This window comes from Oryctolagus cuniculus, chromosome 6 (assembly GCF_051225735.1).
Source record: "Oryctolagus cuniculus isolate XC-2025 breed Fujian yellow rabbit chromosome 6, ASM5122573v1, whole genome shotgun sequence".
In the NCBI taxonomy this organism is placed as follows: Eukaryota; Metazoa; Chordata; class Mammalia; order Lagomorpha; family Leporidae; genus Oryctolagus; species Oryctolagus cuniculus.
Genome location: NC_142872.1, coordinates 14,428,860 through 14,456,329, shown reverse-complemented (window position 1 = coordinate 14,456,329; position 27,470 = coordinate 14,428,860). Strand labels below are relative to the sequence as shown.

Genomic DNA, 27,470 nt, shown 5'->3' with positions numbered 1-27,470 from the left:
CCAGGGGGCTTTACCTCCGCGGGCTGGGTCCCGGCGCGGGCGGCGCCCCCGGCCGCCGGCCTCTCGCTCGCTCGCTCGCTCGGTCAGCGGCGGCGGCGGCGGGGGCAGCGGCCGCTCATCGCAGCCGCCGGCGGCCGGAGGAGGCGAGCGAGCCACGCAGGGAGGGAGCGAGCGAGCGAGCGAGCGAGGCAGGGGAAGGCGCGCGAGAGGGAGGGGACGCAGCGCCGCTCGGACCCTGGGCCCGCGCTCCTGCCGCTGCCGCCGCCGCCTACCGCCGCCGCTGGCCGGAGAGTCGCCGCCCGGGCCGCTGCTGTCGCCACCGATGCAGCCGGCAATGAATGCACAGCGGCGCCTCGCTTATCCGGAGGTCAAACATCCTTCGGCCTCGGGCATCCGGATCGGCGCCGGACCCGGAAGTGAACGCATGGAAAAAAAAAAATAAAAAAAGGAAAGCGTCTCTTCAGCGGCCGCCGCGGCCCCCAGGCAGCCCGCAGCCACGGAAAGAGCCGAGTCCAGCCGAAGATTACACCGGCCCGCCCGATTGGTCGGATCGCTGACCGGAAGGTAGGCGGCGCGCTCATTGGCTGCCGAGGCCAGGCGAGGCCGGGCCACGCCCCCCTCGCCACCTTCGCGCGGGCCGTGAGGAGACCCGGGAGCTGACGCGGGGACGGGCGTGTTTCTCTGAGGGAGGCCGTGGGCGGCGACGCTTAAGGGGGCTTCCCGGAGGGAAGTGGGAGAACACGAGCCCGCGGTTTAGGGGCGCTGCTGGCGGTTGAGTGAGCCGAGAGCCCTGCGGGCGCCGTGTGCGTGCGGGGCGGCGCGCGGCCTTGGGGGTGCCACGGCCGGTCCTGGAGTGGGTCGGAGGGTGACATCACCGGGTTCGCGTCCCCGCCACACACTCACGCGCAGACACCCGCGGCCGCAGCGGAGGCTGGCGTGTGCGCCCCGGGTGGCGTTCGTGAGCTCAGGTAATCCCCGCAGTGCACCTTGGCGTCGGCTTCGCCTCAGTTTCTCCGGCCGGCGTCCCGAAGCCCCGAGCGCCCAGCCCCCGCAGCCCCTGCCTCCCGCGCGTGCGGGCCGCGAACCGTGCCCGTGCAGGCGTTGCCAAGGTCTCTGAGCTCTGAGTGCCACGTAGGGTTCCAGACCTTTCGCAGAAGTTCGGCGTTAAGGCGTGCGAGGAGAAAAATCGCACTCCAGAACCAGGCTTTCGTATGCTCTTGTTGGCGCTCAGTGCGTCCGGAAACCTGGGTCTTGTCTGAGAGTCCAGCCAGAAACGCAGTGGGAAACGCAATGAAAAGATAATTTCACTCTGGAGCGAAGCAAACTTGAAATGCAGTCCAGGGGGTCTTTTGAAAGTTCATACAGATGCATATTATGGAAAAACTAAGCACGGACTTCCAAAAAATAATTTGCACCGAAATGAACTTATCTTTTAATTCCGTATTCGAGATATGTTGAGTTACCCTTGTATCTCCTTCAAAACTCCAAGACTCCAGGGAAGCAAAAGGAACGTTCAAACCAGTGAGGGTTTATCTCATCCACACTGGTGCTGGGATTAGCATGTTACCTTCAGAGTGGCGGCCAGAATGGGAAATTGCTGGATTGGTTTTGTTTTGTAGTTAACACTGCCTTCTTAACTTTTGTCCTCACACTCTTTTCCAAACCAGAGGTAGACAAGTTACTGGTATGTGACAAAAATAAATGTATGTTTTTAAAATTGACATTAAAAAAGGGAAGTGACAAGTATCACTTGTTCCTGCTTACCGTACACACCATCACTCTGTAAGAGACTCATAAAGCAGCTAAGACCTGGGATGCATGTTTAGACATGGGAATAATCCTGCAGTTTCTGATTCATCCCTGGATGCAATACTGGACAAGAAGTCAAGTTACCCTTGTATCCCTTTGTCTGGAATACATGAAACTCTAAATATTGGCAAATACATGATCATCTAAATATTTTCCTCAACATTTTATGTTCGCTGGCTCAAAAAACTGATTAGTTTAGATGAAGGACAACCTTCCTATTATGTTTTATATTTATTTATTTATTTGACTGGTAGAGTTATAGACAGAGAGATAGACAGACAGAAAGGTCTTCTTTTCTTTGGTTCAGCCCCCAAATGGCCGCTGCAGCCGGCACTGCACTGATCTGAAGCCAGGAGCCAGGTGCTTCTTCCTGGTCTCCCATGTGGGTGCAGGGCCCAAGCACTTGGGCCATCCTCCACTGCACTCCCGGGCCACAGCAGAGAGCTGGACTGGAAGAGGAGCAACCAGGACTAGTACCCAGCGCCCATATGGGATGCCAGTGCCGCAGGTGGAGAATTAACCAAGTGAGCCGTGGCACCAGCCCCTATTATGTTTTGGTAAATGGTAAACAAACACGAAAATAATTATATAATCAAGTCACATTTTTACATAGGGATGTGGATAAATGTTTACATTTTTAACACTTTAGTAAAGATTTTTTTGATGTTATTAAAATTTGGCCTAGCAGCTCCTGTAGGTCAAAATTCCTAAGTAACCTAGGTAAGAAGTGATGAAATTTTCAGGTCATTCTACTAACTTGTAAGGAAAGGGTGACAGTATGAGAACAACTGACGTTAATGACAGACTAGCCAAACCACAGGCATCTGGACCAAAACTTTGTTTTATGGTATGATTTCTCAACGTAAGCTGACAACATACTTTTCCCATGTGCCGCACTACAAATTGAATACAGTTTATTTGTTATGTCACCCTGTATTTCCTAGCTCTGCCATTCCTCAGGTGTCTGTAGTCTGAATATTTTTCATTATGATTGTAGCATAAATCTCTGTGTTAACGCTGTCAGTTTTTTGTAGTCCAGTGGAAACTTGGATTTATCAAATTTTCTTTTGACAAAAGCTTTCTTTTCATGTCCTACAAATGCTTTGTTTGGGGGAGAGAATGGTATGTGGATTATGTGGAAAATAAAACTTGCCTTGCTCCCTTCTCCATAAGCAGTAAGTCTTCAAGTGAATGAAAGAAGGCAATGGAATAGTTTGATTAGGTTTTTTTTTTTTTTTAAGATTTATTTTGTTTGAAAGGTAGAGTTACGGGGGGGGGGGGGTAGAGATCATCTATCTGCTGGTTCACTCTCCAGAAAGGCCACAACAGCCAGAGCTGGACCAGGCTGAAGCAAGGAGCCAGGAGCTTCAGCTGGGTCTCCCACGTGGGTACAGGGTCCCAAGCACTTGGGCCATCTTTCACTGCTTTCCCCAGTGCATTAGCAGGGAGTTGGATCAGAAGTGGAGCAGCTGGGACTTGAACTGGTATCCATATGGGATGCTGGCGTCATTGGCAATGGCTTAACCCGTTATGCCACAATGCTGCCCTCTGATTAGAGTTTTAAAGAGGAAATGATGAAACTAAGGAATTTACTAAAATTTTTCAAAATAAAGAGATGACACATTCACTTTCTTCTTCCAAATGATTTAACTATAATAGTAAACCTCGTGTGTTGATTCACTGGTTGACAGAGGAAAACGCCTGAGACATCTCCAAACTATACTTACTTCTTTTTCAATTTCTCAGTAAGGTCAGGTACCTAGGGGAAAGATGTTATTAAGGAAAAGTAAATGATCAAGCAGAAAGACAAAGGATGCAAAAAGAGGCATTTTAAGAGTAGTCAGGGGCTGAGAGAAGAGCAATAGTATTTACTAAGAAAGGAAAATAACCTCTTCTGTAGTTCAGCCTGGAGTCAAAGGAAAGGCTGGGAAGGATTCTGGGAGGGAGCCAGTCTCTCTCTCTCTCTCTCTCTCTCTCTCTCTCTCTCTTTGTTGTTGTTGGTTTTTTTTTTTTTTTTTTTTTTTTTTTTTTGACAGGCAGAGTGGACAGTGAGAGAGAGACAGAAAGGTCTTCCTTTTGCCGTTGGTTCACCCTCCAGTGGCCGCCGCGGTGATCCGAAGGCAGGAGCCAGGTGCTTCTCCTGGTCTCCCATGTGGGTACAGGACCCAAGCACTTGGGCCATCCTCCACTGCCTTCCCGGGCCACAGCAGAGAGCTGGACTGGAAGAGGGGCAACCGGGACAGAATCCGGCGCCCTGACCTGGACTAGAACCCAGTGTGCCGGCGCTGCAAGGCGGAGGATTAGCCTAGTGAGCCGCGGCGCCAGCCAGAAGGCCAGTCTCACAGCAGCTAGAACAGGTTTTCCTGCAGAAGTTTATGCAACGAGCAAGTGCCACGACCCTGATTTATACATCCTTGGAAGGATGGCTAAAGGATGTTGTAGGTAGAAGAGTGCTCCCCAAATCACAAGCCTTTTCTGAGAACTTTCATTTTCCAATAAGCACATTCAGAAACGCTTAGTAAAGTGGCGCTCTAGGACCCCTTGTCTGAAGTTACATGGCTTCAACAACGGGAATTTATTTTCTCACAGTTCTGAAAGCTGGAAGGCTGAGATCAGGGTGCCAGCATGGTCATAACCTGGTGAAGAGCTCTCTTCCTGCCTTCTCTCTCTGTCCTCACGTGACCTCTGCTCAGCATGAGGGCATGGACAATGAACGATTCCTCTTTTTCTCATCTTCACCCCACCATAGGGGTCCCATCCTCCCAACCTCATCTCTACCTAATTACCTACTAAACGGCCTGGTCCCAAACACCATCCCATTAAGGACTTCAACATGAGTTTGGGGAAGACAAAATTCAGTCCATAGCTCTCCACAAAGGAATACTTTCCCTGTAGAGAATATATTCTCTGTAATTGAAAGAGGAACTAAAGTTGGGATATTACTGGGGGAAGACAACTTACAGACCGCAATGTTAAAATGTCACAGAGCAAAAGAATACATTTTTCAGAGAAAGGACTTCAATAAAGAAAACTCTACAGAGACAAGCTATAACCATAAAAGTCTAAGAACATCTTGCCAAAAAAGAGTGGCTAAATCTCTAGCTAGACAATTTAATATTTGGTTTTTTCCATTAGCAGACCTGAATTTTGCCAGCTTTTAAGCAAGTTTGGCTATCCAAACAATGTTGCTTGTGATAAATGCAGGAGTTAGCTGAAGCTGTGATCGTGTACGTGTGATGGTTTCAAGAGTAGCTTGCATCTGGGTCATACATAAATGCGAGGTTTGAGGATGACCAAGGTGATTAGTCCCTGTTCCGTCCCAACACCCTGTCTTCTTTCGCTCCTGGTAAATGCACCTGTGTCTCCCTCAGAAGTTCATCTCAGCTCATGAACCAAACCTAAGCAAGACACAGTGTCTATCAGCCCCCTCATAGGAATCCTGCAGTCCTTTGGCTGAAGGTGTCGATGGCCAAGTACAAGCGCTGGCTGCAAGGTGGACTGCAACTGTTCGGATGTGTTCCCAGTCCCAAGTGATGGGCATCTCTTTGACTTTCTTTTCCTGATTGAAACTGTAGCCTGGCCTAACCCTGTTCAGTGTAGAGAAAGTATAAAGTTGGTTTGGAAAATTTCTGACTAGTCAGCGCAGACTGGATTGCAGCTCTGGATAGGCGCCTACTGTGATGAATTCCCCTCAAACTATCAACTTCAAGCATCCCCTACCCCCATGCCACCCCACCCCCGACCAGGCTTGCTGGATTACTGTGTGCCTCTGCAGCACAGGACGGCGCTGGTGCCAAAGCTCGTCTAAGCCATGTCTGAACTTCATGTGCCCTCTGGACGCTGAACAAAGAACCACCTTGTTGGGGTCAGTCTCTTTGTCTAAATATGTTTCTTTAGTCTCTGTCACGCTTGATCAAGCTCCGTCTTAACTTCATCCCTGTCTCCAGCAAGCAGGACTGCGAAATTCCTGGCGTGTCTTCAGCCTCCCACTGGTTCCCGTTCTGGTATTGATGCCATTTCTGACTGCACAAGGTCACAAGGTCAACAGAAGTTAAAACTGACAAAAAAGAAGAATTGAGTTAGAGCTTTCACTTCATTTGGTTCTCTCTCTGCTTCTACTCTGGTTAAGACGATGGTTTCCGTCTGTATTCCTGCCTGCTACAAACTATTTGGTAGTCTGGACCTCAGCACAGATGCACAATGTAGTAATACTTCTATCAGCAGAGGGTAGTCGGCCTGGTAAAGACTCCAGTCAGAATGCTCTCATCTCAGAGTGGGTACTGTGGCACGGCAGTTTAAGCCACCACTTGGGATACCCACTCTGGTTTGAATCTTGCCTCTTCTGTTTCCCATCCAGTCTTCCTGCTGATGCGCAGCCTTGGAGGCCCTAAGTGATGGCCCAGGTACCTAGGTCCCTGTCACCCACATGGGCATTGCTTTACCTCTTCTCTGAAGGCATTCAGATTTCCTTTGGATCCCATCCTTTTCCCTGACCGGGAGCTCTGCCTTCCTGCAGATATGACATCACAGAGCAAGAGCGAGGGCCACATTGCCTATGCAGTGCAGTTGGATGCTCTCTTCCCAGCGATGAATTCTCAGCAGAGGGAGAAGAGCAGCACCCTGAGTACGCAGCTCCTGCCACAGAACTGTGGCTGTGTTCTGACTTCCCATTCTGGGTTCTGCCTAGACCAGGTCGTCTAGCTGCCGTCACCTCTGGAAGATACCGCCCACTGCTCCCCTCCCAGGTCCCTCTCACTAAATTCTGTTTTGCCAACTTTGATTCCTCGCTTTCAGTTCAGCTCACTCTGTCCCTTCGTCTTGTGGTCTGGTGCTAGGTCCGCATGAACACTGGAATTCAAAGCCATGGTTCGCAGCCAGGGATCACAGCAGGCTCACAGCCGCAGTCCCGTGGGGGAGGCGCTCAGCAGGGAGTGTCGCCCCAGCTGTTCCAATGTCCATGTCCTTCCTGGAGCATCCTCTTGAGCTTCCACGGCTCAACTCAGCTTTCCATCGCGGGCTTCACCCGGACATAATCTCTGACCGTCTCACTCTTGTGAGGCTTCCTGACTTCAGGCGTGTGTTCTAAGTAACAGAGCTGGTCACACCCTGTGCAGGAGCCACATTTCAGGGCCGCTGTCTCCTGTCACCAGGCAGTCCTACCTCTGCTCCTTGCTGAAACCCTGCCAACAGCAGACCAAACCCTTTGGACTATGAACTTGTGCCTTCTATTCTGCTAACTTGGGTGACCTGAGCTAACTGAGAACAAATTTCAATCAAATACAAATGCTTGCTGCTTTTTAGACCTTTTGCTTTAACACATCTTAGTGGATATTTATCAATTTATCTTCATAATAAAAGCCAATATGATCCTGTATCCCATTTCCTTTATATATAGCTTGCCTATACTCATCTGATCTTCTTCACTCATGTTGGTAATGAGAAGTCAACTTGGTCTCTTTGCAGTGGAATAAATTCTGTGTTATACGGTTATAATAGCAGTTGAGGTACTTGGTGAGAGGGCTATACTTGTTTCAACAAGCTGCCTAGTGTGCTCAGTACTGTTTTTGGAGTATTAAAGAGAATCCAGTTGTAGAGTGTTTGGGGCTCAAACTAAAGGTGCAGTCCCCGGCTTCCTGTTACCTACCTTTAAACCCGACATGAACATCTCAGTGGAAATCCGATGGTGTGGAACAGGCTGCTCCACAGAGTCACTGTCAGGGTTGCACAAAAGAAGCTGACTTGAGAATTCATTTCCAGACATCAGAAAGCCCAACTGTGAATAATTAAATGATTGTAAGTGTTATTTCTTACTAAACTCAACAAGCTAACGCATTGACCAAAGTCATAAAACATTTCTGTGGCACATACCAGGATGATGATTGGTAAATAAGGGAAAAGTAAGAATTTCATCCTATACATATAAATTTTCCAAAAGATCATAATTAGGAGTGATTTTGAAACAGTAATTCGCATATCTTTAGTGGAGGATATTGTAAGAATAAATAAAAGTAAAAAAAAAAAGAGTATTGACTTTTCATGTTGTTGGTGTTAGTGTTGACACTGTTTTTCTAAGACTGTTGTATTTCTAATGCGAGATCTAGCAAATTGTGTATTGTCTATTCTAATTCTGCTCTCTCTATTGAAACAGATGGAAAGAGAGAAACCAGCTAAACAGTGTAAGAGTCCTGCGTTTGAATTGGAAGAATCATCATGTATCCACAGGTATGTTATGCAGATATGTCCCAGCCCAGTCCACTGAAGAGGCCCAGAGGCAAGCCCAGCTCACCTGGGAGGAGTCTCTTCAGCCCTCACGGTGCAGACTGCAAAGAAACGAGTGTAACATGGCAGTGTGTAAGTTTCCTGTTGTGGCTGAGACAAGTCAGTACTAACGTGGTGCCTTGAGGATGAGTTACTGTCTCATCGATCTCAAGGTCAGAGGTCCAAAGAGGTTATCCCTGGCCTCATATCCGGGCATCGGTAGGGCTGTGTGCCGTCTGGGGACTCTGGGGGAGAATGCATCTGCTTGCACTCCCCAGGTTCCTGAGGCTTTCTGCCTTCCCTGTTCCATCTTCAAAGGCAGCATCACAGGCCCCGGATCCTGCTTCCATCATCCCATCCCCTCCCGCCTCCCTCTTTGATTTCTGAGGACTCTTGTGATTACACGGAGCTCACCAAGATAATCCAGGATAATCTCCCTGTCTGAAAATCTTTAATTTTAACTTGATGTAAAGTCCCCTTTGCTGTGTGAGATAATGTAGTCAGTTTCTGGGGATTACTGTGTGGGCATCTTTGAGGAGCCATTATTCTGCCTATCAGAAGCTCTAAGTCAAATAGAAGGCTTTTGGATCTTTAAAAAAGAGGTAGAATCTAACCCCTGTTGCTGACACAAGGACCTGATACCGACAAATGCCACATGTGGCTTTTAGAATAATTTTATCAGCATTTCCTGGAAGGCTCACGTAATGATAAATGGACTAAAACGCATGTAAGAGCTGCTGAGTGCCTGACTCAAAAATGTCAGGCGTTTTTCTAGGTAACGTCTCTGTTAATTTTCCTAGGGAGATATCGTTGTCCCCTTTCCCTAGGTGAGGAAAGTTGAGACTCAAGTGCTCAGATCGCTCAGCTAGGAAGTGACAGAGCTAAGATTTATATACAAATATGTCCAACTCCAATGCCACGCATTTACACTGCCTTTCATGATGTGAACGGGAGACCCACTGGCAGGCCGCAGCTACCTACAGCAAGGCCACACCTCCGGGTGAACCTGTTTAGGTAAAGGAAGGAGGAGTACAGAAGGAGAATTGGAAGAAGAGGAGGGAGGGATCCTAAATTAGAGATTTATACCAAGCTGAACTGGAACGAGCTGTAAGGATGTAGATGGGAGATCAGTGAAAAGGGGGAAGCCAAAGGAGAACTGGAGAACCTTTATAAGCACAGCTTTAAGGAGCAAACACTCAAGGGAGCACCGTCAGTGAGAATTACTGTGGTCGGTAGTCAGATATTTTATCCAAAAGTGAAGTTCCAAACCATGACAGGTGCTTCAAGCCAAAGAACTAATATTTACTTGTGCACAATTGGCTTAGTTATATAATGGATCTTTTCAGCCATATATATATATATATACAGTTATTAATAATTATTTTTAGCAAATGGCTTCCAACTTTCAACTATTCACATCCCTGGGAACTCTTTTTAACCACTTTACCCTTGAGGACGCAGAGGGAAGTGGCTTGTTTGAAATCAAGTAGTATCTGCTCTGACATGCCCTGATTAGGCTCAGCTTTGAAAAAAGGATGTAAATCTAATGAATGGGTTTGCCATTAATTAGTAAGAGGAGCGTTTGAGAATATAACTATAAACTGTCTTGTCACATAATACTCACTGAAAATGTTTGGGGAAAAAAAGCATTTTCTGTAGCATTATTTCTACAGAACTCTCAAATTTATGCTTGGATTTAGTCAGATAGCTCTGGTCTCATGGTTTTGTGCCTCCCCCCCACTCCCACCCCTCCAGCAAATACACTTGGTATAGATTTGTTTTACCAAGCTGTGCATGTCTATTGTGACAACTACTTACTTTTAGGAGCATTATAAACAAATCTCTGTGAAACTTATTAAACACTATAGGAATATATTTTTAAAGATTTATTTTATTTGAAAGGCAGAGTTACAGAAAGGCAGGGGTAGAGAGAGAGAGGGAGAGAAAGAGTGAGAAAGGTCTTCCATCCACTGGTTCACTCCCCAGTTGGCTGCAAACTGCACTGATCCAAAGCCAGTAGCTTCTTCTAGGTCTGCCACGTGGGAGCAGGTGCCGAAGCACTTGGGCCCATCTTACACTGCTTTCCCAGGCCATAGCAGAGAGCTGGATCGGAAGTGGAGCAGACAGGACTCGAACTGGCACCGTATGTGATGTCGGCACTGCAGGCAACAGCCTCACCCACTATGCCACAGAACCAGCCCCGTAGGAATGTTTTTAAGGATGATGTTTACTACATCACACCCTATCTTCTCCATGAAAATCCAGGGAACCAATTTTTGTGAAGTTGCCATTACAGGAAGAACTAAATTTCTTTAAAGCAGCTCATTTGTTTCTACCTTACATGTGTCATAAATCACGCAACTATTAGGTGGATTTATGTGACCGATTGGAGCCAACTTCTCTTACAGAGGTAGGGAAGCTTCATTCTGCCAAGGGCCATTTGGATATTTATAACATCCATGGACCTTACAAAATTATCAACTTAAAAATTAGCAGTAGATGTGTGGAATTTTTTTTTTTTTTTTTTTTTTTTTTTTTGGACAGGCAGAGTTAGACAGTGAGAAAGAGAGATAGAGAGAAAAGTCGTCCTTCCATTGGTTCACCTCCCAAATGGCCGCTAAGGCCAGCATGCTGCACCAATCCAAAGCCAGGAGCCAGGTGCTGGTGCTTCCTCCTGGTCTCCCATGTGGGTGCATGGCCCAAGCACTTGGGCCATCCTCCACTGCCTTCCCGGGCCACAGCAGAGAGCTGGACAGGAAGAGGAGCAACCGGAACAGAATCCGGCGTCCCAACCGGGACTAGAACCCGGGGTGCCGGCGCCGTAGGTAGAGGATTAGACTAGTGAGCCGGGGCTCTGGCCTGATGTGTGGAATTTCAAATCCAGCCTGTGGTTGCCTTGGCAACACCAGCCCAAATGACCAGGTGTTCCCCACCTGGCCAGATGTTCCCCACCCCTGCTAGGTGGTCTGTGTACCTGATGACACATATGTCAGTTAACTAGCCCTGATATAATCTCATCTGATCTTTTATTTCCCCCTTTTATTTGAATCTTGTCATGAAATGTATGTTTTTATAAACTACCTTGATTCCTTTGGTTCTATTGAAGCACATGTAGAAAAGATGTGGAAAAAATTAAATTTCTGATTGCTTATTTAGCACATCCAGTGAAAATGGCTGATCCCCCGCCCCCATTTGAAGAGTGTACTTGGATTACTCTGCTACACATGTGGCACTCCTAAATTTCACACAAGGGTGGTCCTGAGGGACCCCTCAAGGAGAAATGCACGTATCTGCTACAGCAGGCAAAGTTGAGACACGAGGAGGTGAAGGAGAGACCTAACTGGGAATAATGTGCTATTAGATGAAGCTGTTAGGATCAGAGAAAACTGAGAAAGAAGCGATGAGAGGCAATCGTTTGCTTATGAAGCTGTTTTCACTTAGTCATTGCATCTTGCTTCCAAATGTGTAGTGGCAGAGGCCTTGTTTATTTAGCAATAGTTAATGATTCTCCCAAGCAATATCAAGCAGTCACTAGTAACTGAAAAAGAATTATAAGTATAAAATACTCATCAACTCATTACATGGGGAAGAAATAGAATACTCACGATAGCACTGATCATTTATTGAGTGTGTACTATATACCAGGCACTGTGTGAAATATTTTGCCTGCCTTATCTTGTTTAACTTTCAGAATCTCAGAAAGTAGGTGACTGTTCAGTCCATTTTGCACATGAGAATGTAAAGGAAACTCAGAGGAGGCCTTTAGCTGGAGCACAGCACAATGTGATATGCATCTAGAGGTCTTCCTGGCTTGCGGTGAAGAGATCAGATGATAAGAGCAGACAGTTAGGAGACTGCTGCAATAGAAAGCACACAGTATGGCCCCTAGACCAGAGAGGGTACCAGTAGCCTCCCAGTAGACTAAATGAAGGCTATCAAATGTCCAGTGAAGTCCCCTGTCATTCCAGTCCATGCTCCAGGTAAAGCCAGGGCCTTTTCCTGATGAAGCAATGCTACCCATCTAGGCAGCCTTCTCAGGAAGGGCTGTGGTTTTGTTGTGGGAAGGAAGAGAGAATATTTCCAGCCTCCTCATTCTGCTCCCTTTTCACGAAGGCCACGTCATTTCCCCTATGAGCATGTCGTTGGACCCACTGTGTTGGGGCCTGGAGGAACGGATGCTGGGGAGATGAGAACGTGGCAGTGGGTTAAGATCCCAACACTTCTTAGTTACCTCTCGACTCTTCCCTTCTGTAAGCCTGCCCCTACTGCATATAGAGCTTTGCCATATAAATAAGAGCCCTGGGGAGTCCAGCAGCCTGGACAGTCTTACACAGAAAGGTAAGAATCAGCTGAAATCTCTGCCCGGTCTCAAGCCTAAGGGATGAGACTGAAGTGGATTTATTGAGTTACCAAATCCCTGCCTTCCCCTCCCCCAGAGCAAAATGCAGTTCAAGATGACTGAGCATGATGTCGACATACTGACCTCACCTAATTCCTGCCCTCGTCTTCCTCAAACAAGTATTCCTCCTCTATGATCTCCTCATTGTGGTCTCGGTAATATGGGTTTCCCATATATCCCTCGACTGTCTGCAGCTAGATTATAGGTTTCATAGATTCTCTAATGTGGCATGAAGCTGCCACCAGACTCTCGGACTAGGCTGAACCAAGATCCGAGGAGGGATGGGGCAGTCATCAAGGGCATTACTGTAAGTCTGTAGCTATCTGTACTCTTAATTATGTGTGTGATATAGTATATACAGATAACGCTTGTATATGATAGACTTAGTGTATTATATGGCATATAGAGTATATGTACACTGTATATGTGGATGTATATAGATACTGCTTATATACAATATGCATATGTATTATATGGCATATAGAATATATGTACACTGTATATGTGGGTGTATATAGATACTGCTTGTATATGGTAAACATAGTGTGTTATATGGCATATAGAATATATGTACACTGTATATGTGGATGTATATAGATACTGCTTATATATAATATGTATAGTGTATTAAATGACACACAGGATATATGTACACTGTATATGTGGATGGCATATAGATACTGCTTATATACAATATGCATATGTATTATATGCCATATAGAGTATATGTACACTGCATATGTGGATGGTATATAGATACTGCTTATATATGATATCTATAGTGTATTAAATGGCACACAGGATATATGTACACTGTATATGGGTGGATATGCATGTAGTGTTCAATAGTTAGGTAATTGTTTTGTTGTATGGTGTGTTTGTTTTGTGTGTGATCCTCTTCAACACACGCACATGTTTAGTGGTTCTGACTAATCACTCAGGTAAGCAAACAAATTCAGCCGCGTTGACCTCAGAGAAACCTCCTGTGCCCACATCCTTTTCCAAGGAAGGTTTGCTGACCTCTGCAAAGTACCTGGATTTTTTTGGTCTGCATTAATTCCATCTCCTTTTACAAAGTGGGCCTCTGAGGTCATTTTGGCTCCCTTGCTCCTCACTGGATTGTGGTGGCTGTTCGGGAAGGGTACCAGAAGTGAAGCCCTGGAAGTCAAGTGCACCTCTGTCTTGGGAAGCGATGTCATATCTGAACGTTCTAAAACCTCTTCTACCTTAATCCCACCTGAGCTGTTTCTAAGATAACCCATTGGTTCCAATCATTCATGTGGTGAGTGCCAAGGACCCACACTCAAAGTCCCAAGGGAAATTGTCCCCGGATCGCTTCACTCACTTTTCCTGTCCTTCTCCCAAAACCACCCAATAGTCTGGAAGCATCTGAGTTGCTCAAGAGTTAGCTCTCTAGCTCTCTTCCAGGTCAAAGTGGAAGTAGCTTCTTGCAGTTACTAATTGCTAGTCAGCACTTTGCCTATCCTGTCCTCCAGAGCTTATGATCTCTTATTTTTGTTAAAAGTCCCCTTGTTAAATCACCTGTGTTGGGAACACCTGCCGTGGTTTCTGCTCTCCTGATGGGCACTGGCTCGTAGAGGCCTGTGGTGCCTGCGGAGATGCAGCCCCAGGGGCTGAAGTGCTCTTCCAAGTCGGCTTTCTCTTTCTTTTCAGCTGGCAGCTTTGCCTCTGGCACAATTGCTAGTCTCCTCCTGATTTTCCAGGTTCTCCTGCGGGCAGTTTGCTGCTTACGTACCTGTTGCCATGTTCGCTGGTTGCTTGGGACTATGCTACCATTGCTACAGAGGCACTTGGTGCTCCGTACCTCCTCCAGCACCGGTTTCCCAATCTGTGATGGTCTGTATGTGTCCCCCAAAGTGCATGAGCTAGAAAACTGAATCCCATGGCAATAATGCTGAGGGGTGGCATTTTTATGAGGTGATTGGGTCCTGAGGGCTTTCCCTCGGGAGTGCGTTTAGGCCATTAATGCAGGCGTGACCCCGTTCCTTTCTCATGCACTCACACCTGCCTTTTACCTTACTCTGTAGAATTTTGCAGCTAGAAGGTCCTTGACCTGGACTTCCCAGCCTCCAGACAGTAACAAATAAATCTCTTCTTTAATTACCCAGTTTCGGGCATTCTGTTAGAGCAACACGAAATAGACTCAGCCACAGTCCAAACCAACTTAGTAGTTCTTGCCAATCCTAGTGTACTTTTCTTTCTGAAACATGGTCAGGTAGAAAGTATTTTGAAGTCAAATAGAAGATCTACATTTCCTTATCAGTTCCATCCCTGCTATGTGATGTTGGACAAGCCAACAAATCCATTTGAGCTTCAGGTACCACATCTGTACAATGGAAATAATAATACACCTGCTTCTTAGGATACTCATAAAGATCAGATGGCTCCAACCTGTTGAGCAATTTGTAATCTGTGTAAGATTATATGGAAGTCGGGAGTGCAGTGGAGGATGGTCCAAGTCCTTGGGCCCTGCACCTGCATGGGAGACTGGGAGAGGCACCTGGCTCCTGGCTTCGGATCAGCGCGGTGCGCCGGCCGCAGTGCACTGGCTGCAGCAGCCATTGGGGGGTGAACCAATGGCAAAGGAAGACCTTTCTCTCTGTCTCTCTCTCTCACTGTCCACTCTGCCTGTCAAAAAATAATAAAAAGACTATATGGAAGCGGCTGACTGTACTTTCCTAAGTCATAGATCCCTATCAGACAGACGTTCTGGCCACAGTTCCTCTACTGAACAGCGGTGTGATTTCTACCAAAGATTAGTTAAGGAGTTCTTTGAAAGTAGACAAGACCATCTTCAGTTTATCTTCTGAAATTCACAAATGTGAGAGGTCATTCACCCCATCAATATGTGGGTGTCTGGGCTACGCAGGTTAATGTCTAGCAACCAGGTCTATGTGGCGGGTCAACGGGATGACTTGCAGACTTTGTTAATTTCCATAGAATGCATCTTCCTGTGTGACATCAGCCATCTTGTAGACTTCTTCTTTGTTGAACATTTGGCTCTAGCATACCACTGGGTCGATTTGCCTTATTGTCTATCATAAGAAAACTGTATCTGAGTACTAACATAGGTGCCGGAGAAAACTGCAGGTACTGTTCTTAGTCAACATCGACTTTTTATCCTTTATTCTTCAAGTTAGTAGTAATAGAGTGCTCCTTCTGAGGTACCTTTCCCTGAAGAGAGGAGAGAACTTCCACTATGACTATGACCTTGTCTAAATAAAATTGGAGTTGGCGAACTCAAGAGGCTTCCATAGCCTTGGCAGCTCATGACAAGAGCCTCGGGTGGTTACTGATGTCATAAATAAGAGTGTCAATTGTTAAGTCAACAACAGGAGTCACTGTGCACTTACTCCTCATGTAGGATCTCTGTCCTTAATGTGTTGTACTATGTGAATTAATGCTATAACTAGTACTGAAACAGTACTTTATACTTTGTGTTTCTGTGTGAGTGCAAACTGTTGAAATCTTTACTTAGTATATACTAAATTGATCTTCTGTATATAAGGATAATTGAAAATGAATCTTGATGTGAATGGGATGGGAGAGGGAGCGGGAGATGGGAGGGCTGCGGGTGGGAAGGAGGTTATGGGGGGAAAAAGCTGCTATAATCCAAAAGTTGTATTTATATTTATTAAATAAAAGTTTAAAAAAAGGATGCTCCTTCCTAGAATAATTGCCTTTTTTCACAGAAAAAATCCTGAAACTAAAGCCCTCCCATTATTTTTTCTAGCAGTAAAGTTGCTCTCTGGCGATGAGGATACCATTTAGTTTTAGTGTAACTGACTAAAGAATTTAAAAGCAGGGGCCAGTATTAAGGTGCAGCGGGTTAAGCAACAGCTTGCAACACCTGTATCCCCTATTGAACTGTGGGTTTGCATCAGCACTACTCTGCTTCCAGTCTAGCTTCCTGCCGATGTGCCTGGGAAAGCAGTGGAAATGGCTAAGCGCTTGGCCCCTCGCTATCCATGTGAGAGGCCAGGAGGGAGTTACTGGCTGCTGGCTCCTGGCTTTGGTCTGGCCCAGACCTGGCTGTTGTGGTCATTTGGGGAGTGAATCAACAGAGAGAAGATCTTTCTCTCGCTCTCTCTCTCTCTCTCTCTCTCTTTCTCTTTCTGTGTCCCTCTATCTCTCTGTCACTCTGCTTTTAAATAAGTATATAAGTTTTTTTCAAAAAAAGTAATTTAAAAGCTTTAGAGTGTATTTTGGTAAGTTTAACAAGCAATACAATGAGTGCTAAAAGTCTAAATCATAATAAAATTTACAAAGCCAATGAGATTTGTGCCAACAACAAAACATACTGTTAACATGTATTTTTAAAATGTTAACTAAGACCTCTGTGCCTTGGATATTAAAATGTCCCTCTGCATTTGCTGTCTCTTGCAAGGCTGACAGTTCTCTTACGGGTGATTCTGTAACAGGCTGAGCACCGTGGAGAGATTGTGTTGGCAGCATGCCCACTGCTCCTATTGGGCACATTCTCTTGAGAATGGATCTGGTTTCCATTGACTGCTAGAGGTGGAGTGCCAGGAGAGTCCCCAACAACCGAGGCCATTACCAAATGGGAAGCCTTTTAGGTTTTTAATTTCTGGTCTGCTTATGGGCTGGAACAGCATTCTTATATATTGTTTTCTTGTTGTTGTTTCAGGAACCTTCCAGAACCCATACCTTCCTCAGATCAGACTTAGATCCTGAAACACATTTCTATAAACTAGGAATTAGTGAGATCGGTGCCTCAAAACTAAGTCCAAATGGAAATTATATTACCACACTGTAGCACAAGCTGCGTCATCAGTGATGTAACAAGGCCATTTGGAGTATTCTGTCAGGCGTAGCTGTATTGTGTGTGTTATCTGAGCAGCTCAGTGTATTCAACTACTGGAGAGAAAAGGAAACGTGGGGAAAATCCCCACAGCCATCAGGAAGCAGAAGCAAATCACTACGGAAGCCAACGGAGTGTTTAGTAACATCGACTGATGAGTAGCATCATCCTTAAGGAACTGCTCGTAGGAGCAAGTATATTTTGACTCTAAAGATAGCACGCTCCCACTTCTCTCACAGTAGCAGCGGCAGTTCAGCTAGAAGTCTTGAAGAAAGCGTCTGTATTCTGAAAGTGCTTCAGGTTCTTTTGAGTTATTTATACTTAAACAGGAAAAATTGGTACTGAGCTTACTGCACTATTTTTTTTGAATCACAAAAGGATGTTTACAAATGATCTTAAAAGGAACCACACCACTGTTGGAATGTTGTGAAAAAAAGAGAAAAGCACACTAAAACCTCTCTAGCATCATTCCCCATTACTTGTCGACTTCTAAAGAAATGATTAGATTATTTTTATTATAGTCATGTGCATGCAAATTAACATTGTGATCAGCATCTATTTAGAACCACAGTTTGGATATGGTTTGCCCCCTAAATGTTCATGGGCTGCAGATGGGTCCCTTGTGTGGGGATATTAAGAGGTGGTGGCACCACCTAGACGTGGGGCCTAGTGGGAGTCCTTGGGAGCACTGTCATTGGAAGGGATTAAGATAGTCCTCTTGGGACCTTAAACTATTTCACACGAGAGCCCCTGTTATGAAAGAGTCCCTCCTACAAGCAGTTAAGACTCAGTTGTGGCACCTACATCTCGTATCTCAGTGCCTGGGTTCAAGTCCTAGGCCTGCTCCACTCCTTTGCCTGCTAATGTGTACATAACAGGTGATGGGAAATAACAGGTGATGACTCCAGTGCTTGCGCTCCTGCCACCCAGTTTAGACCCCTGGACTGATTCTGGATTCCTGGCTTGGACCTGACACAGCTCAGCTGTTGCAGGCCTTTGGGAATGAATCAGTACGTGGAAGCTCTCTCTAGCATGCACTCTCCTCTCTCTCTCTCTCTCTCTCCCTCCCTCCCTCCCTCCCTCCCTCCCCCTCTCCCTGTCTTTCAAGTAAATAAAAGTAAATACACAAAAATACATGAATAAGAGTCCTTCCCTTCCCAGCCTTCTTGTTTTCCATGAGATCTCTCCCTTTCCTTTGCCATGAGGTCCTCACATTCAAAACTGTGAGGTAAATAATCCACATTTCTTTATAAGTATCCAGCTTCAGGTATTTTGCTGTAGTAACAGAAAACGGACTAATGCATTCAAGAGTAAACTTTTTAAGTTCTAGGAAGCCTAACTTTCTATTTGGAATGAAAGAATCCCATATCTTCTGCTCTTACTTTTCTAGTGATACCCAAGAAACCTCTCTCTCTCTCTCTCTCTCTCTCTCTCTCTCTGCCTCTCCTCTCTCAGTGTAACTCTGACTTTTGAGAGGTCTTCCATCCGATGATTCATTCCCCAATTGGCCGTGATGGCTGGAGCTGTGCTGATCCGAAGCCAGGAACCAGGAGCTTCTTCCTGGTCTCCCACATGGGTACAGGGACCCAAGGACTTGGGCCATCCTCTACTGCTATCCCAGGCCACAGCAGAGAACTGGATTGGAAGAGGAGCTGCCGGGACTACAACCGGCACCCATATGGGATGCCAGTGTTTCCGGCCAGGGCGTTAATCCACTGCGCCACAGCACCGGCCCAAGTGCCATATATTGTACATAATGGCATACGGGTATTCACTAGATATTTGTTCAATTAATTTTTAAAAGAACTAGTAGAGAAATGCTACTCCAGGTAATACTCATCTAGTCAGTAGTGTGCTAGATCGTCAACTTCAGAGAAACTACATGAGATTTATGCATTTGTTATCAATGCTATGGTTGCAAAAAAAAAAACAGAAACCCTAAATAAAAACCTAGCTTAGGTACTAAAGGGAATTTACTAGCTCACATAACTAAAAAGTGTGGTAGTATGTGAGGCCACAGGTATACTTTTTTTTAGAGATTTATTTATTTATTTGAAAGGCAGAGTTGGTGCAGGGGATGGAGGAGAGACAGAGAGATCTTCCATCTGCTGGTTCACTCCCCAAATGGCTGCAACAGCCAAAGCTGGGCCAGGACAAAGCCAGGAGCCAGGAGCTTCCTCCAGGTCTCCCCCATTGGTGCAGGGGCCCAAGGACATGGGCCATCTTCCAGAGCTTCTGCAGGTGCATTAGCAGGGAGCTAAATCCGAAGTGGAGCATCCAGGACTCAAACTGGTGCCATATGGGATGTCATTGCTACAGGCAGAGGGTTAACCTGCTATGCCAGAGTGCCAGCCCCTGCAGGTACAATTTTATCATTGCTCTGGGTGAATTTCTCATCGTTTCTCTCAGATTTTCCCTCCATTATATGTCAAACTCAATTTCATCTGTGTTAGAACAATGGCTAGAGTCATTCCCAGGCCCACATCAGCAGATCACACAGTATGTAAGGACAGAGCACGTGTCATAGTAGATATCTCAGATGACTTAGTGTGTATGCCAGACATTTCCCCCAAAATGCTTCACTTTATATTTTCAGTTTAAATTGGATCACGTGCTCATGAGATGGAGTAAGTTGCTTGAATCCGCCAAAGCCAACTCTTTGGGCTGGATTGGGCATGATCTCTGCCAAACTACCCATGGCTGGGAGTCATAGTCTATGAAACAAGAGAACTGCAGCTGTGTGGGTGACCACCATGAGTCCAGTAGACATACTGTTAGTTCCAATCATGTTCTAAGAGTTTAATTGCCCAAGAGGGGGAGTAGCTTAAAACTAGATCCTAATTGTAAAGCTTGAGTTCTTTCTACTCTAAATTGTATCAGGTGTTTGGAAAAACTACTAGATAGTATAAAAGATCACCCTTGTCCCAGGGTGGAAAACTAAAAGTGAAATCTTGTCCTAGGAAAAAGTCTGATTTAAGTGAAACATGCTGGGATGGGCACTGTGGCACAACAGATTAATGAGCCCGCATCCCACGCTGGAAGGCTCGTTCAAGGTCTTGGCTGCTCCCCTTCTGATCCAGCTTCCTGCTGAAGCATCCCTGGAGGCAGCAGATAATGGTTCCAGCACCTGGGTTCCTGCAACTTGCATGAGAAATCCAGTGGAATTCTCAGTTCCTGGCTTCAGCCAGGGCTAACCCGGACTGGGACATTTGAGGAGTAAAGCAGCAGATAGAAGATATCTCTTTATGCCTTTCAAGTAGATGAAAAATAAACATTTAAAAAGTAAATAAATAAAATACCTTCTCTTCCATACCCCTGTCCTACAACCACTGTTCCCACCGAGTGCTCTCATACTCCTAAGACAGTGATCTGTGTTCCAAAATTTTCTCTAAATTTTCACTGGTTTGCTGTGGGGAGCAACTCGGACTAGACTGTTACTCGAATTAAGACTTATTTTATGCATCTGCTTTCCCACAATATGGCGCTGGGAGAGGAGTAAACAGCTTCTACACGGCTGCCTCCAGTTCAATCAATAAACAGCAGGACCTGCTCCTGATTGGAGGAGAGCAGCGTACTCGGCGTGTGGGTAGCAGAGTTGGGATTGGTGGAAGAGGACTATAAAGGAGGAGAGAGACACCATGCACCAGGAACATCTAAAGGGAACACCTGAGCAGCCCCCGAGAGAGCTGGCCGGCGGTGTGCCACTCCCCCGCGGAAGTGGGGAAAGTGGCAGGGGGAACCGCCCTTCCACGGAGGTGGAAGGGACAGTAGCCAACCCGGGAAGAACCAGCAGCAAATCCGGGGAGGGCCAAGCAGACAAAAGAACAGCGCAGGGTCCTGTGTCGTTCCTCCACGAAGACAGGGAGCGACATAATGGTGCCGTGACTCGGATAGGAAACCTAGGCAGGGTTTAGTGTCGTTCCTCCACGAAGAGGGGGAGCGACAGTTTGCTATTCCTTTAGGAATGAGATAAAACAATTCACTATTAATAATAGAAATGTATCACCAATCCCAGGGATATTTGCAAGTTATATCATGACTGTAGTAGGGCACAACCCCAACCACTCCTGCCCCGGAGACTCCCTCTTGTAAGAATTTCAAGGGGAGGAGACACTGAGAAGTAGGTGCTATCATTTGAGCGTCACCCGGAAGTTCATTTGTGAATTAACACAGCAGCATTGGAAGGTGGGTTCTGGTGGAATGTGGTAATATCCTGGAGTTGGAGCCCTCATGAATGGGTGTTCCTTTCTGTGTGAGTTGTCAGCAGGCTGGGTTAGTTACTTAGTGAATTCAGGTTGTTAGTGAGTCCACCCAGTTCTTTCTCTTTTCCATGCTTCCGTTTCCCTTCCCTTCCTATCAGGAGTTGAAGCAGCATGAGGCCACCACCAGAAGCCATGCAGCTGCCAGCTCCATGCTCTTGAACCTCTCAGCTTCCAGAACGGTGAGCCAAAAAAATTCTTTCCTCATCAGTTACCCAGCTGTAGATATTTCAAGGTAAGAGCAGAACATGGACTTAAAATAGGTGAGAATTTTGTTGCAAACCTTCCCCAGGCCCTGAACTCAGACTCTGAAAGTGTTCCATCCCATTGCCTCCATGAATACGATGGCTGGCCTTGCCAAACTGGGTTTTCCCAGAACATCTTTGTCCTAGAGAATTGCCATTGGCTAATCCTCCTCTTTTCCCGTCTTCACATATTTTCAAGCTACTTTTTGATTTTAAAGGTCATTTTTGCTTGATGTTTCTTATATGATGAATGTTGCATTTTCAGATTGTTTTTTTTTCTCTGGTGTGCTAAACAGTAATTATCCTCATTTTAAAATGATTTCTGAATTCAAATTGCTTTTAAATCTGATTCTATTCTGAACCCTGCCCCACCATCCTGCAACACCAAGGCACTGGATCTCACTTACCTAAGGCCTTTAAACACACAGGAGCTGACAATGGGGATGAGGGGGAGAAAGAAAACGAGAAGCTCAGAATTCCCAAAAACCCTAGAAATTCATCTTTCTAAGAACAACAGCACTCTGGAATTTATTCATCAGAATGTCCATGGGCTTCTTCATATAAAGCCAACCCCAGCTGAGTTCTAAATTCAGAAACATTGTGTTGGAGTTAAGTGTATCATGTTTCTTAGCTCTCAAGAACACAAGGAAAAAGGACAGATATGGTATCTCAAACCACCAGTGTGTGTGGGCTAGAACTAGTCTGGTGTGGTAAGAGCTGGATGGTGGTTTAAGACACTTGAGTGAGCCAGAATCAGGCCACGGGCTCATGGCTGCCTATCCTTGCTTTAACGCCTGCCGCTGGCACGAGATCCATAAGCGATTGTTGTACAGTCCAAAGCTTTACCAATGCCTTCCCTGGCACTGCAGTCATAAACATGTTTGCGGCTTAGCTGCCTGCAAATGAGACACTGCTTCCCGCCCACCACCCACGCGGAAAAATACTGCTCTTTGAATCTTCCGAGCGGCTCAGCCACTACACAATCAGCCCCCACACAGTAACTGCTAAAGTGCTTATTATGTCTGCCTGAGAATCTGATATGTTAAAGTCTGTTGTTTTTCCTAATCAAAAGCAACATTATACATATGCACAGACATTTTTCTAAATATGATTGAAAAGGATTTAGTGATCTTGACAAGACAGTATCAAAATTATTTAAATTTTGAATAATTTTTATTGTTAGCAGAATGAGATTTCTTTTGGGGGATGGAGGGAAACGCTGTTACTATGAAAACTGGGGAATTTCAGATGTGGGTGGCAATTCACATGGGCATATTCATTTAAGCAAAATGAACTAACTTATGAGAGTGACTCTGTCTACCAGCAATTTTAGAGCACCCCCAACGCTCGTGTGGGGTGGGCGTGGGGGCAGATACAGTGGTGCTGCTTGCTGCTTCAGGCCGAAGCTGAAGTATTCTCCCGCCCACTCAAGCACAGACAAGGGCAGCCTGAAGCAGAGAATTCAAACTGGGGGGAGAAAATGGCAGAATATCTCATGAGGCGGAAGTTTGGAGTAGAGGCTGAGCCTTTTAAAATCCGTGCAAAAAGGCAGGTTAACACCACTGCATCTTTGCGTGAGTCATGTGTGCAAGTAGGGTTATTGGTTCTCGTTAAGTCCCAAAGCATCTGTCTTAGGGCTGGTGTCTTCGCCCCTGCAACAGTGCAGTGCTATTTTTAGATCAGAGCTTCCTTAATAAAGGTTTGCTGAACTCATCCTCTGCACCTCCCATGGCATTGACATTTTCTGAGCACCTCCAGTTAGTCTTGGTGCTGAGTGCAGACCATGACAAGATAATAAGGGCAAGAAAGAGCCCTGCACTTAAGAAGCTACGTCTAGTGTGAAAACAGGCATTTAAACAGACAGTAGCATCTGGCAGAGTAAACTCTATACTGGGGACATGTACCCCAGGAAACACTGTCCAACAAAGATGATTTCATAGGCGGGAGTAAACACCGGTATTGAGATTGGAGGGATGGTTAAATGGGGCAGTGTTCAAGTGGTCAGTTTCTAGATTAATGTTCTACTGCAATAACTCTCAGTTCTCTATGCAGCCTTGTAAATTTGGGTGTGGGGAGTGAATCCTCAAACAGTGAAGGCCTACTTCCCGCACTCAGGACCCCAAAGTCCCTGCTATGCTCTGCTTAAAGACCAGCAATTCATTCAGTTAGAAAGGATTTAAGGACCCCTGGTTTGACTACCGTAGAAGTGCTAGCTTGTGACAGAATGAGCAGGTTGGCAGTGGGTAGGAGGTGTTGAAGGTGCAGGACACAGACCCATTAACCGAGCACCATCTGATAAAAGAAACACAGTTGTGTATGTGGAGCACCTTACATAGCATCTCATTTAAACCCATGGTGGGGCCGGCTCTGTGGCCTAAAGCACCGGCATCCCATATGGGTGCCGGTGCTAGTCCCAGCTGCTCCTCTTCCGATCCAGCTCTCTGCTTTGGACTGGGAAAGCAGTAGAAGATGGCCCAAGTCCTTGGGCCCCTGCACCCACATAGGAGACCACGAATAAGCTCCTGGCTCTTGGCTTCAGATCAGCGCAGCTCCAGCCATTGCAGCCATCTGGGGAGTGAACCAGCAGATGGAAGATTTCTCTCTCTCTGTCTCTACCTCTCTTTATAACTCTGTCTTTCAAATAAATAAAATCAATATTAAAAAATAAACCTATGGTGAACATGGTGGTGCACAACCTCTCTGGGATCACACAGGTATTGTCAGAGCTGAGCCTCTAGCAGTTTCCCTGACTGCCAAGGTGGGGCCTCATTCTACCATACCAGTTCAGGCAGAGTTACTGTGAGAGAGGATGATACTCCATGCTGTTTCTTGAAATTTTTTTTTTAATATTTTATTTTGATTGATAGAATTACAGACAGAGAGAGGAAGAAACAGAAAGAAAGGTCTTCCATCCACTGGTTCACTCTTCAGATAGCTGCAACAGCTGGAGCTGAGTCAATCCAAAGCCAGAAGCCAGGAGCTTCTTCCAGATCTCCCACATGGATGCAAGGGCCCAAGCGCTTGAGCCATCATCTTCCACTGCTTTCCCAGACCACTAACAGAGAGCTGGATTAGAAGAGAGGCAGCTGGGACATGAACCATCACCCATATGGGATGCAAACACCACAGACAGAGGCTTAGTCTAATACTCCATAGCGCCAGCCCCCTCCATGCTGTTTCTTAGGCTCAGTGGTAGGTACATTTCGATCACTATTTAGCATTTCTTTAAACCTTTCATATTATTGGGACTTTATTCAATATTTGCCAAAACAATTTTTTAAATGAAATAGAGTGGGAGTTCTGGATGAGCCAGAACTGTATAAAGGGATGCTTCTGAATTTGAGAGGAAAAAGCTGGCAGAGCATCAGTTGGCATCAGCAGCCTCCCACCAGGAATATCAGATGTATTCTCATAGAAGAAACACTGTGCTAGGAAATACAGAAGCGATCAGCCAGAGAGCCCCAGGCGAATTCCACGGCAGAAATGGGGCACCAGGCACCTATTGGAGAGTCAGGAAAGCACCCAAGACTCTGGTGCAGGAGAGGGCCAGGCAAGAAATCTAGCAGTGTCACCGTGCCACTGAGGTCCTGGAGGTAGCTGAGGCTCTTGTCAGAAACAAGGAGGCTGGGTCTAAGAAAAGGGCAGAAGTTATTCTAGAATTAAACCATACGGGGCATCCCAGCCACAGCAAGAGCTCCTCCATGCACAGACCTCTCTCAAAGTTGAGCTAGATGTTCAGTTGTTTCTAGGGGTGGTGAGCCTACAAGGGAAATAGTTGGAGAAGGGATAAGGGTGGTACCAAGAGTATAGGGCAATCGAGAGAGGAGGGTATCGGGACGATGCCTAACACCAGCTGAGAAAAGTAATATGTATGCAGGATAGCTGTTGTGTTTTTCCTGCCCTCCATCTGGCATTTTGGGCCCCTCCCTGTCCCCTGGGAATATAGGCAAAACACAGTGTGAAGGTGTCTCTCCCTTACCGGAGCCCAGCGTCCTCACTAGGTAAGTTGGACTTTGGCTCCCAGAATTTGAAATCTTAAGCTGAGAGAGGAAAGGAAAGGAAATAACTGACGCTGTTTCATTCCCGAGCTGGGACAGTGGACACCTAGTTGGCCACAGCTGTTCTCATTCCAGACCTTTTTGAAATTTGCATGTTCAATACCCCCTGGATCCTGGAATATCTCCATCCTGTCTGGGTGTTGTTTCATTTAAATTAGCTAACTTAGTTTCTGTTGCTTGTAACCAAATATCATAAGTGACTACTCTTGACAAGGTCAACGAGATTCTGATTCTCTTCAGAGTCCGCCTCCCCAAAGATGCAGTCCGAGTCGGTGTCCTTGAATTTGCAATACAGGAAGCCCCCAAAGAGCCGCTGTCATCTGCAGCGTCCTATTTTCCTCGGGGAGCCGACCAAATCAGGCAGATTTTTCCATCTTCACAGCTCCTCACTCTTGGTTCTAGAGCTAACAAATACGTTTTCCTAAGCCCCGTATGCCTAAAGCACAACCCAGTTCTCTATGATTTGTCTGAAATTTAGAACATTGCTGTGTTGATAGAATAGGTAAATAGTGCTTTTCAGGTTCAGTGTCTAAAAGAAACGTCAGGTCTAAACCAAGTAGATTTTCATGGAAGCATCTGTTGAAGTATTGAAATCAAGTGAAAATACTGTGGACAGGTAAATATTTTTACTTTAAATTAGATCAGGCTCATATGACCACTCTGTTATAACTGTAACCAAGATGGTGACGCTTTTCTTAATCAAAAAGCTAAAGAGGAAAATAATCCTTTTTAAGTCCAAGGTGGCAAGGCTTTTGTGAAGCATACCATTTAGGAATTTACAAGCGTGTATAGATATTTGATTCAATCTTAACATTTTTGTTTCAAAAACCCGGAGAGCCATAGATGGGGAAGACAAAGCAGTGAGCCTTAAACTACAAAGAGGTAACTGAAGCTGTTCATGGCCATTTTTACTGGCAATCGATGTGGTATTGATTTTCTATTCTTGCCGCTCTTGCAGAAACGTCCTTGGCTGGAAACGCAACCTAAGCTAGGAAGTATTAGCAAACAAAAAATTTCCAACCTAAGGAAAGAGTAAGAGAGCAGCAGAGAGGGTGGAAGTCTGGATATCTGTACACGTACGTACTTCAGAGATGGAAGATAACGACGTGCTGCTAGCTGATTCTGCGGATCAGAAGGTGGTGCCCCCACGATCCAGGCTTAGAGGAGGCCCCACAGCCTGTTCCATCTCTAAAGGCGAGATCTACGTCCTAGCTGATCAGCAGTGCCGCTAGTTAGATGAGGGAGAGCTGGGTGACAGCTTCAGGATCTGCGTGGGTTCGCATCACCCGGACTGCAGAATCTGTTCAACGTGCTTGCCCTGTGAACTGGGTCGATAGCTTATCTGAGTACGTGAGGAAAAGCTGAATCTCATTCCAAGTGAAAAAGGAATTGATCAAATTGGAAAATTTTAAGACTATTGTGCATTAAAAATCAGGCCATTTCAAAAGCCCTGGAGAAATTTGTTCCAGAATGGAGTGCTATAATTTCTTTCAAAATGGAACATCTTGGGGCCCATTTTCAGTAATTCACAGGTGAAGATCAAATTCCACATTTTCTAACCGGAAAGATGCCTTCCAAATAAAGAAACATCAAATCACA

The 27,470-nt window shown here is 45.9% G+C and overlaps 1 protein-coding gene and 1 long non-coding RNA gene across 25 annotated transcripts in view; one reads left to right on the top strand and one right to left on the bottom strand.

The window, feature by feature from the left end:
* CSNK1G3 (casein kinase 1 gamma 3) overlaps positions 1-519 on the bottom strand; it is a 137,265-nt gene extending 136,746 nt beyond the window's left edge. For 10 of the 23 annotated variants that reach the window (XM_051843350.3, XM_070076050.2, XM_089334887.1 and 7 more), the window contains exon 1: positions 273-519. The gene's annotated coding sequence lies outside the window, so the exon portion shown is untranslated. Of the gene's footprint in view, positions 1-14 lie in introns of all 23 variants that reach the window. The other 13 variants (XM_051843354.3, XM_089334885.1, XM_051843355.3 and 10 more) reach the window with 5 other exon arrangements.
* LOC149126024 (uncharacterized) lies at positions 428-27,470 on the top strand. Of its 2 annotated transcripts, none has more exons than XR_016235236.1 (4): positions 428-564; positions 7,958-8,031; positions 21,670-21,750; positions 26,830-27,470. It is a non-coding gene; the product is annotated as an uncharacterized LOC149126024 (long non-coding RNA). The 2 variants fall into 2 exon arrangements; XR_016235235.1 differs by lacking the exon at positions 428-564 and adding an exon at positions 612-968.